The sequence below is a fragment of the Oncorhynchus gorbuscha genome, linkage group LG17, assembly GCF_021184085.1.
Source record: "Oncorhynchus gorbuscha isolate QuinsamMale2020 ecotype Even-year linkage group LG17, OgorEven_v1.0, whole genome shotgun sequence".
NCBI lineage: Eukaryota > Metazoa > Chordata > Actinopteri > Salmoniformes > Salmonidae > Oncorhynchus > Oncorhynchus gorbuscha.
The window spans coordinates 34,877,795-34,889,951 of NC_060189.1; the positions used below are offsets into that span (position 1 = coordinate 34,877,795).

Consider the following 12,157-nt stretch of genomic DNA (forward strand, 5'->3'; position numbering starts at 1 on the left):
TCTCTCTCCTGTCTCTCTATCTATAATATGACTGTATATAGCCTATCCCCTGTCTCTCTATCTATTATTTGACTGTATATAGCCTAGCCCCCTGTCTCCCCTGTCTCTCTATCTATAATATGACTGTATATAGCCTAGCCCCCTGTCTCTCTTTCTATAATATGACTGTATATAGCCTAGCCCCCTGTCTCCCCCTGTCTCTCTTTCTATAATATGACAGTATATAGCCTAGCCCCCTGTCTCTCTCCTGTCTCTCTATCTATAATATGATTGTATATAGCCTAGCCCCCTGTCTCCCCCTGTCTCTCTTTCTATAATATGACTGTATATAGCCTAGCCCCTGTCTCCCCCTGTCTCTCTATCTATAATATGGCTGTATATAGCCTAGCCCTGTCTCTCTCCTGTCTCTCTATCTATAATATGACTGTATATAGCCTATCCCCTGTCTCTCTATCTATTATTTGACTGTATATAGCCTAGCCCCCTGTCTCCCCTGTCTCTCTATCTATAATATGACTGTATATAGCCTAGCCCCCTGTCTCCCCCTGTCTCTCTATCTATAATATGACTGTATATAGCCTAGCCCCCTGTCTCTCTCCTGTCTCTCTATCTATAATATGACTGTATATAGCCTATCCCCTGTCTCTCTATCTATTATTTGACTGTATATAGCCTAGCCCCCTGTCTCCCCCTGTCTCTCTATCTATAATATGACTGTATATAGCCTAGCCCCCTGTCTCCCCCTGTCTCTCTTTCTATAATATGACTCTATATAGGCTAGCCCCCTGTCTCCCCCCTGTCTTTCTATCTATAATATGACTGTATATAGCCTAGCCCCTGTCTCTCTCCTGTCTCTCTATGTATAATATGGCTGTATATAGCCTCGCCCCTGTCTCTCTCCTGTCTCTCTATCTATAATATGACTGTATATAGCCTATCCCCCTGTCTCTCTATCTATTATTTGACTGTATATAGCCTAGCCCCTGTCTCCCCTGTCTCTCTATCTATAATATGACTGTATATAGCCTAGCCCCCTGTCTCTCTTTCTATAATATGACTGTATATAGCCTAGCCCCCTGTCTCCCCCTGTCTCTCTTTCTATAATATGACTGTATATAGCCTAGCCCCCTGTCTCCCCTGTCTCTCTTTCTATAATATGACTGTATATAGCCTAGCCCCCTGTCTCTCTCCTGTCTCTCTATCTATAATATGACTGTATATATCCTAGCCCCCTGTCTCTCTCCTGTCTCTCTATCTATAATATGACTGTATATAGCATAGCCCCTGTCTCCCCCTTGTCTCTCTATCTATAATATGACTGTATATAGCCTAGCCCCCTGTCTCTCTCCTGTCTCTCTATCTATAATATGACTGTATATAGCCTAGCCCCCTGTCTCCCCCCTGTCTCTCTATCTATAATATGACTGTATATAGCATAGCCCCTGTCTCCCCCTGTCTCTCTATCTATAATATGACTGTATATAGCCTAGCCCCCTGTCTCTCTCTGTCTCTATCTATAATATGACTGTATATAGCCTATCCCCTGTCTCTCTATCTATTATTTGACTGTATATAGCCTAGCCCCCTGTCTCCCCCCTGTCTCTCTATCTATAATATGACTGTATATAGCCTAGCCCCCTGTCTCCCCCTGTCTCTCTTTCTATAATATGACTCTATATAGGCTAGCCCCTGTCTCTCCCCTGTCTTTCTATCTATAATATGACTGTATATAGCCTAGCCCCCTGTCTCTCTCCTGTCTCTCTATGTATAATATGGCTGTATATAGCCTCGCCCCTGTCTCTCTCCTGTCTCTCTATCTATAATATGACTGTATATAACCTATCCCCTGTCTCTCTATCTATTATTTGACTGTATATAGCCTAGCCCCTGTCTCCCCCTGTCTCTCTATCTATAATATGACTGTATATAGCCTAGCCCCTGTCTCTCTTTCTATAATATGACTGTATATAGCCTAGCCCCCTGTCTCCCCCTGTCTCTCTTTCTATAATATGACAGTATATAGCCTAGCCCCCTGTCTCTCTCCTGTCTCTCTATCTATAATATGATTGTATATAGCCTAGCCCCCTGTCTCCCCTGTCTCTCTTTCTATAATATGACTGTATATAGCCTCGCCCCTGTCTCTCTCCTGTCTCTCTATCTATAATATGACTGTATATAGCCTAGCCCCTGTCTCTCTCCTGTCTCTCTATCTATAATATGATTGTATATAGCCTAGCCCCCTGTCTCCCCTGTCTCTCTATCTATAATATGACTGTATATAGCCTAGCCCCCTGTCTCTCTCCTGTCTCTCTATCTATAATATGACTGTATATAGCCTAGCCCCTGTCTCTCTCCTGTCTCTCTATCTATAATATGATTGTATATAGCCTAGCCCCCTGTCTCCCCCTGTCTCTCTATCTATAATATGACTGTATATAGCCTAGCCCCTCTCTCCCCTGTCTCTCTATCTATAATATGACTGTATATAGCCTAGCTCCCTGTCTACCCCTGTCTCTCTATCTATTATATGACTGTATATCGCCTAACCCCCTGTCTCCCCCTGTCTCTCTATCTATTATATGACTGTATATAGCCTAGCCCCCTGTCTCCCCCCTGTCTCTCTTTCTATTATTTGACTGTATATAGCCTAGCCCCCTGTCTCCCCCTGTCTCTCTTTCTATTATATGACTGTATATAGCCTAGCCCCCTGTCTCCCCTGTCTCTCTTTCTATTATATGACTGTATATAGCCTAGCCCCTGTCTCCCCCTGTCTCTCTATGTATAATATGACTGTATATAGCCTAGCCCCTGTCTCTCTCCTGTCTCTCTATCTATAATATGACTGTATATAGCCTAGCCCCTGTCTCTCTCCTGTCTCTCTATCTATAATATGACTGTATATAGCCTAGCCCCTGTCTCTCTCCTGTCTCTCTATCTATAATATGACTGTATATAGCCTAGCCCCCTGTCTCTCTCCTGTCTCTCTATCTATAATATGACTGTATATAGCCTCGCCCCTGTCTCTCTCCTGTCTCTCTATCTATAATATGACTGTATATAGCCTAGCCCCTGTCTCTCTCCTGTCTCTCTATCTATAATATGATTGTATATAGCCTAGCCCCCTGTCTCCCCCTGTCTCTCTATCTATAATATGACTGTATATAGCCTAGCCCCTGTCTCTCTCCTGTCTCTCTATCTATAATATGACTGTATATAGCCTAGCCCCTGTCTCTCTCCTGTCTCTCTATCTATAATATGATTGTATATAGCCTAGCCCCCTGTCTCCCCCTGTCTCTCTATCTATAATATGACTGTATATAGCCTAGCCCCCTCTCTCCCCTGTCTCTCTATCTATAATATGACTGTATATAGCCTAGCTCCCTGTCTACCCCTGTCTCTCTATCTATTATATGACTGTATATCGCCTAACCCCCTGTCTCCCCCTGTCTCTCTATCTATTATATGACTGTATATAGCCTAGCCCCCTGTCTCCCCTGTCTCTCTTTCTATTATTTGACTGTATATAGCCTAGCCCCTGTCTCCCCCTGTCTCTCTTTCTATTATATGACTGTATATAGCCTAGCCCCCTGTCTCCCCCTGTCTCTCTTTCTATTATATGACTGTATATAGCCTAGCCCCCTGTCTCCCCCTGTCTCTCTATCTATAATATGACTGTATATAGCCTAGCCCCCTGTCTCTCTCCTGTCTCTCTATCTATAATATGACTGTATATAGCCTATCCCCCTGTCTCTCTATCTATTATTTGACTGTATATAGCCTAGTCCCCTGTCTCTCTCCTGTCTCTCTATCTATAATATGACTGTATATAGCCTAGTCCCCTATCTCTCTATCTATTATATGACTGTATATAGCCTAGCCCCCTGTCTCTCTATCTATTATATGACTGTATATAGCCTAGCCCCCTGTCTCCCCGTCTCTCTATGTATAATATTGCTGTATATAGCCTCGCCCCCTGTCTCTCTCCTGTCTCTCTATCTATAATATGACTGTATATAGCCTAGCCCCCTGTCTCTCTCCTGTCTCTCTATCTATAATATGACTGTATATAGCCTATCCCCCTGTCTCTCTATCTATTATTTGACTGTATATAGCCTAGTCCCCTGTCTCTCTCCTGTCTCTCTATCTATAATATGACTGTATATAGCCTAGCCCCCTGTCTCTCTCCTGTCTCTCTATCTATAATATGACTGTATATAGCCTAGCCCCCTGTCTCTCTCCTGTCTCTCTATCTATAATATGACTGTATATAGCCTCGCCCCCTGTCTCTCTCCTGTCTCTCTATCTATAATATGACTGTATATAGCCTAGCCCCTGTCTCTCTCCTGTCTCTCTATCTATAATATGATTGTATATAGCCTAGCCCCCTGTCTCCCCCTGTCTCTCTATCTATAATATGACTGTATATAGCCTAGCCCCCTGTCTCTCTCCTGTCTCTCTATCTATAATATGACTGTATATAGCCTAGCCCCTGTCTCTCTCCTGTCTCTCTATCTATAATATGATTGTATATAGCCTAGCCCCCTGTCTCCCCCTGTCTCTCTATCTATAATATGACTGTATATAGCCTAGCCCCCTCTCTCCCCCTGTCTCTCTATCTATAATATGACTGTATATAGCCTAGCTCCCTGTCTACCCCTGTCTCTCTATCTATTATATGACTGTATATCGCCTAACCCCCTGTCTCCCCCTGTCTCTCTATCTATTATATGACTGTATATAGCCTAGCCCCCTGTCTCCCCCTGTCTCTCTTTCTATTATTTGACTGTATATAGCCTAGCCCCTGTCTCCCCCCTGTCTCTCTTTCTATTATATGACTGTATATAGCCTAGCCCCCTGTCTCCCCCTGTCTCTCTTTCTATTATATGACTGTATATAGCCTAGCCCCCTGTCTCCCCCTGTCTCTCTATCTATAATATGACTGTATATAGCCTAGCCCCTGTCTCTCTCCTGTCTCTCTATCTATAATATGACTGTATATAGCCTATCCCCCTGTCTCTCTATCTATTATTTGACTGTATATAGCCTAGTCCCCTGTCTCTCTCCTGTCTCTCTATCTATAATATGACTGTATATAGCCTAGTCCCCTATCTCTCTATCTATTATATGACTGTATATAGCCTAGCCCCTGTCTCTCTATCTATTATATGACTGTATATAGCCTAGCCCCCTGTCTCCCCGTCTCTCTATGTATAATATTGCTGTATATAGCCTCGCCCCCTGTCTCTCTCCTGTCTCTCTATCTATAATATGACTGTATATAGCCTAGCCCCCTGTCTCTCTCCTGTCTCTCTATCTATAATATGACTGTATATAGCCTATCCCCCTGTCTCTCTATCTATTATTTGACTGTATATAGCCTAGTCCCCTGTCTCTCTCCTGTCTCTCTATCTATAATATGACTGTATATAGCCTAGTCCCCTGTCTCTCTATCTATTATATGACTGTATATAGCCTAGCCCCCTGTCTCTCTATCTATAATATGACTGTATATAGCCTAGTCCCCTGTCTCTCTATCTATAATATGACTGTATATAGCCTAGTCCCCTGTCTCTCTATCTATTATATGACTGTATATAGCCTAGGCCCCTGTCTCCCCCCTGTCTCTCTTTCTATTATATGACTGTATATAGCCTAGCCCCCTGTCTCCCCCTGTCTCTCTATCTATTATATGACTGTATATAGCCTAGCCCCCTGTCTCCCCCTGTCTCTCTTTCTATTATTTGACTGTATATAGCCTAGCCCCCTGTCTCCCCCTGTCTCTCTTTCTATTATATGACTGTATATAGCCTAGCCCCTGTCTCCCCCTGTCTCTCTTTCTATTATATGACTGTATATAGCCTAGCCCCCTGTCTCCCCCTGTCTCTCTATGTATAATATTGCTGTATATAGCCTAGCCCCTGTCTCTCTCCTGTCTCTCTATCTATAATATGACTGTATATAGCCTAGTCCCCTGTCTCTCTATCTATTATATGACTGTATATAGCCTAGCCCCCTGTCTCTCTATCTATTATATGACTGTATATAGCCTAGCCCCTGTCTCCCCCTGTCTCTCTATGTATAATATTGCTGTATATAGCCTCGCCCCCTGTCTCTCTCCTGTCTCTCTATCTATAATATGACTGTATATAGCCTAGCCCCCTGTCTCTCTCCTGTCTCTCTATCTATAATATGACTGTATATAGCCTATCCCCCTGTCTCTCTATCTATTATTTGACTGTATATAGCCTAGCCCCTGTCTCTCTATCTATAATATGACTGTATATAGCCTAGTCCCCTGTCTCTCTATCTATTATATGACTGTATATAGCCTAGTCCCTGTCTCTCTATCTATTATATGACTGTATATAGCCTAGCCCCCTGTCTCTCTATCTATAATATGACTGTATATAGCCTAGTCCCCTGTCTCTCTATCTATTATATGACTGTATATAGCCTAGTCCCCTGTCTCTCTATCTATTATATGACTGTATATAGCCTAGCCCCCTGTCTCTCTATCTATAATATGACTGTATATAGCCTAGTCCCCTGTCTCTCTATCTATTATATGACTGTATATAGCCTAGCCCCCTGTCTCCCCCTGTCTCTCTATGTATAATATTGCTGTATATAGCCTCGCCCCCTGTCTCTCTCCTGTCTCTCTATCTATAATATGACTGTATATAGCCTAGCCCCCTGTCTCTCTCCTGTCTCTCTATCTATAATATGACTGTATATAGCCTATCCCCCTGTCTCTCTATCTATTATTTGACTGTATATAGCCTAGTCCCCTGTCTCTCTCCTGTCTCTCTATCTATAATATGACTGTATATAGCCTAGTCCCCTGTCTCTCTATCTATTATATGACTGTATATAGCCTAGCCCCCTGTCTCTCTATCTATAATACGACTGTATATAGCCTAGCCCCTGTCTCTCTATCTATAATATGACTGTATATAGCCTAGCCCCTGTCTCTCTCCTGTCTCTCTATCTGTAATATGACTGTATATAGCCTAGCCCCTGTCTCTCTCCTGTCTCTCTATCTATAATATGACTGTATATAGCCTAGCCCCTGTCTCCCCCTGTCTCTCTATCTATAATATGACTGTATATAGCCTAGCCCCCTGTCTCTCTCCTGTCTCTCTATCTATAATATGACTGTATATAGCCTAGCCCCCTGTCTCTCTATCTATTATTTGACTGTATATAGCCTAGCCCCCTGTCTCTCTCCTGTCTCTCTATCTATAATATGACTGTATATAGCCTAGCCCCCTGTCTCTCTCCTGTCTCTCTATCTATAATATGACTGCATATATCCTAGCCCCCTGTCTCTCTCCTGTCTCTCTATCTATAATATGACTGTATATAGCATAGCCCCTGTCTCCCCCCTGTCTCTCTATCTATAATATGACTGTATATAGCCTAGCCCCTGTCTCTCTCCTGTCTCTCTATCTATAATATGACTGTATATAGCCTATACCCCTGTCTCTCTATCTATAATATGACTGTATATAGCCTAGCCCCTGTCTCCCCTGTCTCTCTTTCTATAATATGACTCTATATAGGCTAGCCCCTGTCTCCCCCCTGTCTTTCTATCTATAATATGACTGTATATAGCCTAGCCCCCTGTCTCTCTCCTGTCTCTCTATGTATAATATGGCTGTATATAGCCTCGCCCCTGTCTCTCTCCTGTCTCTCTATCTATAATATGACTGTATATAGCCTATCCCCCTGTCTCTCTATCTATTATATGACTGTATATAGCCTAGCCCCCTGTCTCTCTATCTATAATACGACTGTATATAGCCTAGCCCCCTGTCTCTCTCCTGTCTCTCTATCTATAATATGACTGTATATAGCCTAGCCCCCTGTCTCTCTCCTGTCTCTCTATCTATAATATGACTGTATATAGCCTAGCCCCCTGTCTCTCTCCTGTCTCTCTATCTATAATATGACTGTATATAGCCTATCCCCCTGTCTATCTATTATTTGACTGTATATAGCCTAGTCCCCTGTCTCTCTCCTGTCTCTCTATCTATAATATGACTGTATATAGCCTAGTCCCCTGTCTCTCTATCTATTATATGACTGTATATAGCCTAGCCCCCTGTCTCTCTATCTATAATATGACTGTATATAGCCTAGCCCTCTGTCTCTCTCCTGTCTCTCTATCTGTAATATGACTGTATATAGCCTCGCCCCTGTCTCTCTCCTGTCTCTCTATCTATAATATGACTGTATATAGCCTAGCCCCCTGTCTCTCTCCTGTCTCTCTATCTATAATATGACTGTATATAGCCTATCCCCCTGTCTCTCTATCTATTATTTGACTGTATATAGCCTAGCCCCCTGTCTCCCCCTGTCTCTCTATCTATAATATGACTGTATATAGCCTAGCCCCTGTCTCTCTTTCTATAATATGACTGTATATAGCCTAGCCCCCTGTCTCCCCCTGTCTCTCTTTCTATAATATGACTGTATATAGCCTAGCCCCCTGTCTCCCCTGTCTCTCTTTCTATAATATGACTGTATATAGCCTAGCCCCCTGTCTCCCCCTGTCTCTCTTTCTATAATATGTCTGTATATAGCCTAGCCCCCTGTCTCCCCCTGTCTCTCTATCTATAATATGACTGTATATAGCCTAGCCCCCTGTCTCTCTCCTGTCTCTCTATCTATAATATGACTGTATATAGCCTATACCCCTGTCTCTCTATCTATAATATGACTGTATATAGCCTAGCCCCCTGTCTCCCCCTGTCTCTCTTTCTATAATATGACTCTATATAGGCTAGCCCCCTGTCTCCCCCTGTCTTTCTATCTATAATATGACTGTATATAGCCTAGCCCCCTGTCTCTCTCCTGTCTCTCTATGTATAATATGGCTGTATATAGCCTCGCCCCTGTCTCTCTCCTGTCTCTCTATCTATAATATGACTGTATATAGCCTATCCCCCTGTCTCTCTATCTATTATTTGACTGTATATAGCCTAGCCCCCTGTCTCCCCCTGTCTCTCTATCTATAATATGACTGTATATAGCCTAGCCCCCTGTCTCTCTTTCTATAATATGACTGTATATAGCCTAGCCCCCTGTCTCCCCCTGTCTCTCTTTCTATAATATGACTGTATATAGCCTAGCCCCCTGTCTCCCCCCTGTCTCTCTTTCTATAATATGACTGTATATAGCCTAGCCCCCTGTCTCCCCCTGTCTCTCTTTCTATAATATGACTGTATATAGCCTAGCCCCCTGTCTCCCCCCTGTCTCTCTATCTATAATATGACTGTATATAGCCTAGCCCCCTGTCTCTCTCCTGTCTCTCTATCTATAATATGACTGTATATAGCCTAGCCCCCTGTCTCTCTCCTGTCTCTCTATCTATAATATGACTGTATATAGCCTAGCCCCCTGTCTCTCTCCTGTCTCTCTATCTATAATATGACTGTATATAGCCTAGCCCCCTGTCTCTCTCCTGTCTCTCTATCTATAATATGACTGTATATAGCCTAGCCCCTGTCTCTCTCCTGTCTCTCTATCTATAATATGACTGTATATAGCCTAGCCCCCTGTCTCTCTCCTGTCTCTCTATCTATAATATGACTGTATATAGCCTAGCCCCCTGTCTCTCTCCTGTCTCTCTATCTATAATATGACTGTATATAGCCTAGCCCCCTGTCTCTCTCCTGTCTCTCTATCTATAATATGACTGTATATAGCCTAGCCCCTGTCTCTCTCCTGTCTCTCTATCTATAATATGATTGTATATAGCCTAGCCCCCTGTCTCCCCCTGTCTCTCTATCTATAATATGACTGTATATAGCCTAGCCCCCTGTCTCTCTCCTGTCTCTCTATCTATAATATGACTGTATATAGCCTAGCCCCTGTCTCTCTCCTGTCTCTCTATCTATAATATGATTGTATATAGCCTAGCCCCCTGTCTCCCCCTGTCTCTCTATCTATAATATGACTGTATATAGCCTAGCCCCTCTCTCCCCCTGTCTCTCTATCTATAATATGACTGTATATAGCCTAGCTCCCTGTCTACCCCTGTCTCTCTATCTATTATATGACTGTATATAGCCTAACCCCCTGTCTCCCCTGTCTCTCTATCTATTATATGACTGTATATAGCCTAGCCCCCTGTCTCCCCCTGTCTCTCTTTCTATTATTTGACTGTATATAGCCTAGCCCCCTGTCTCCCCCCTGTCTCTCTTTCTATTATATGACTGTATATAGCCTAGCCCCTGTCTCCCCCTGTCTCTCTTTCTATTATATGACTGTATATAGCCTAGCCCCCTGTCTCCCCCTGTCTCTCTATCTATAATATGACTGTATATAGCCTAGCCCCTGTCTCTCTCCTGTCTCTCTATCTATAATATGACTGTATATAGCCTATCCCCCTGTCTCTCTATCTATTATTTGACTGTATATAGCCTAGTCCCCTGTCTCTCTCCTGTCTCTCTATCTATAATATGACTGTATATAGCCTAGTCCCCTATCTCTCTATCTATTATATGACTGTATATAGCCTAGCCCCCTGTCTCTCTATCTATTATATGACTGTATATAGCCTAGCCCCCTGTCTCCCCGTCTCTCTATGTATAATATTGCTGTATATAGCCTCGCCCCCTGTCTCTCTCCTGTCTCTCTATCTATAATATGACTGTATATAGCCTAGCCCCCTGTCTCTCTCCTGTCTCTCTATCTATAATATGACTGTATATAGCCTATCCCCCTGTCTCTCTATCTATTATTTGACTGTATATAGCCTAGTCCCCTGTCTCTCTCCTGTCTCTCTATCTATAATATGACTGTATATAGCCTAGTCCCCTGTCTCTCTATCTATTATATGACTGTATATAGCCTAGCCCCCTGTCTCTCTATCTATAATATGACTGTATATAGCCTAGTCCCCTGTCTCTCTATCTATAATATGACTGTATATAGCCTAGTCCCCTGTCTCTCTATCTATTATATGACTGTATATAGCCTAGCCCCTGTCTCCCCTGTCTCTCTTTCTATTATATGACTGTATATAGCCTAGCCCCCTGTCTCCCCCTGTCTCTCTATCTATTATATGACTGTATATAGCCTAGCCCCCTGTCTCCCCCCCTGTCTCTCTTTCTATTATTTGACTGTATATAGCCTAGCCCCCTGTCTCCCCCCTGTCTCTCTTTCTATTATATGACTGTATATAGCCTAGCCCCCTGTCTCCCCTGTCTCTCTTTCTATTATATGACTGTATATAGCCTAGCCCCCTGTCTCCCCCTGTCTCTCTATGTATAATATTGCTGTATATAGCCTCGCCCCCTGTCTCTCTCCTGTCTCTCTATCTATAATATGACTGTATATAGCCTAGCCCCTGTCTCTCTATCTATAATATGACTGTATATAGCCTATCCCCCTGTCTCTCTATCTATTATTTGACTGTATATAGCCTAGTCCCCTGTCTCTCTCCTGTCTCTCTATCTATAATATGACTGTATATAGCCTAGTCCCCTGTCTCTCTATCTATTATATGACTGTATATAGCCTAGCCCCCTGTCTCTCTATCTATTATATGACTGTATATAGCCTAGCCCCCTGTCTCCCCCTGTCTCTCTATGTATAATATTGCTGTATATAGCCTAGCCCCTGTCTCTCTCCTGTCTCTCTATCTATAATATGACTGTATATAGCCTAGCCCCTGTCTCTCTCCTGTCTCTCTATCTATAATATGACTGTATATAGCCTATCCCCTGTCTCTCTATCTATTATTTGACTGTATATAGCCTAGCCCCCTGTCTCTCTATCTATAATATGACTGTATATAGCCTAGTCCCCTGTCTCTCTATCTATTATATGACTGTATATAGCCTAGTCCCCTGTCTCTCTATCTATTATATGACTGTATATAGCCTCCCCTGTCTCTCTATCTATAATATGACTGTATATAGCCTAGTCCCCTGTCTCTCTATCTATTATATGACTGTATATAGCCTAGTCCCCTGTCTCTCTATCTATTATATGACTGTATATAGCCTAGCCCCCTGTCTCTCTATCTATAATATGACTGTATATAGCCTAGTCCCCTGTCTCTCTATCTATTATATGACTGTATATAGCCTAGCCCCCTGTCTCCCCTGTCTCTCTATGTATAATATGACTGTATATAGCCTAGCCC

At 42.9% G+C, this 12,157-nt stretch overlaps 1 protein-coding gene across 5 annotated transcripts in view; it reads left to right on the forward strand.

Moving 5' to 3' along the window:
• LOC124001919 (neuronal PAS domain-containing protein 3-like) overlaps positions 1-12,157 on the forward strand; it is a 406,591-nt gene that overhangs the window by 255,968 nt on the left and 138,466 nt on the right. The gene's annotated exons all lie outside the window — the stretch shown is intronic.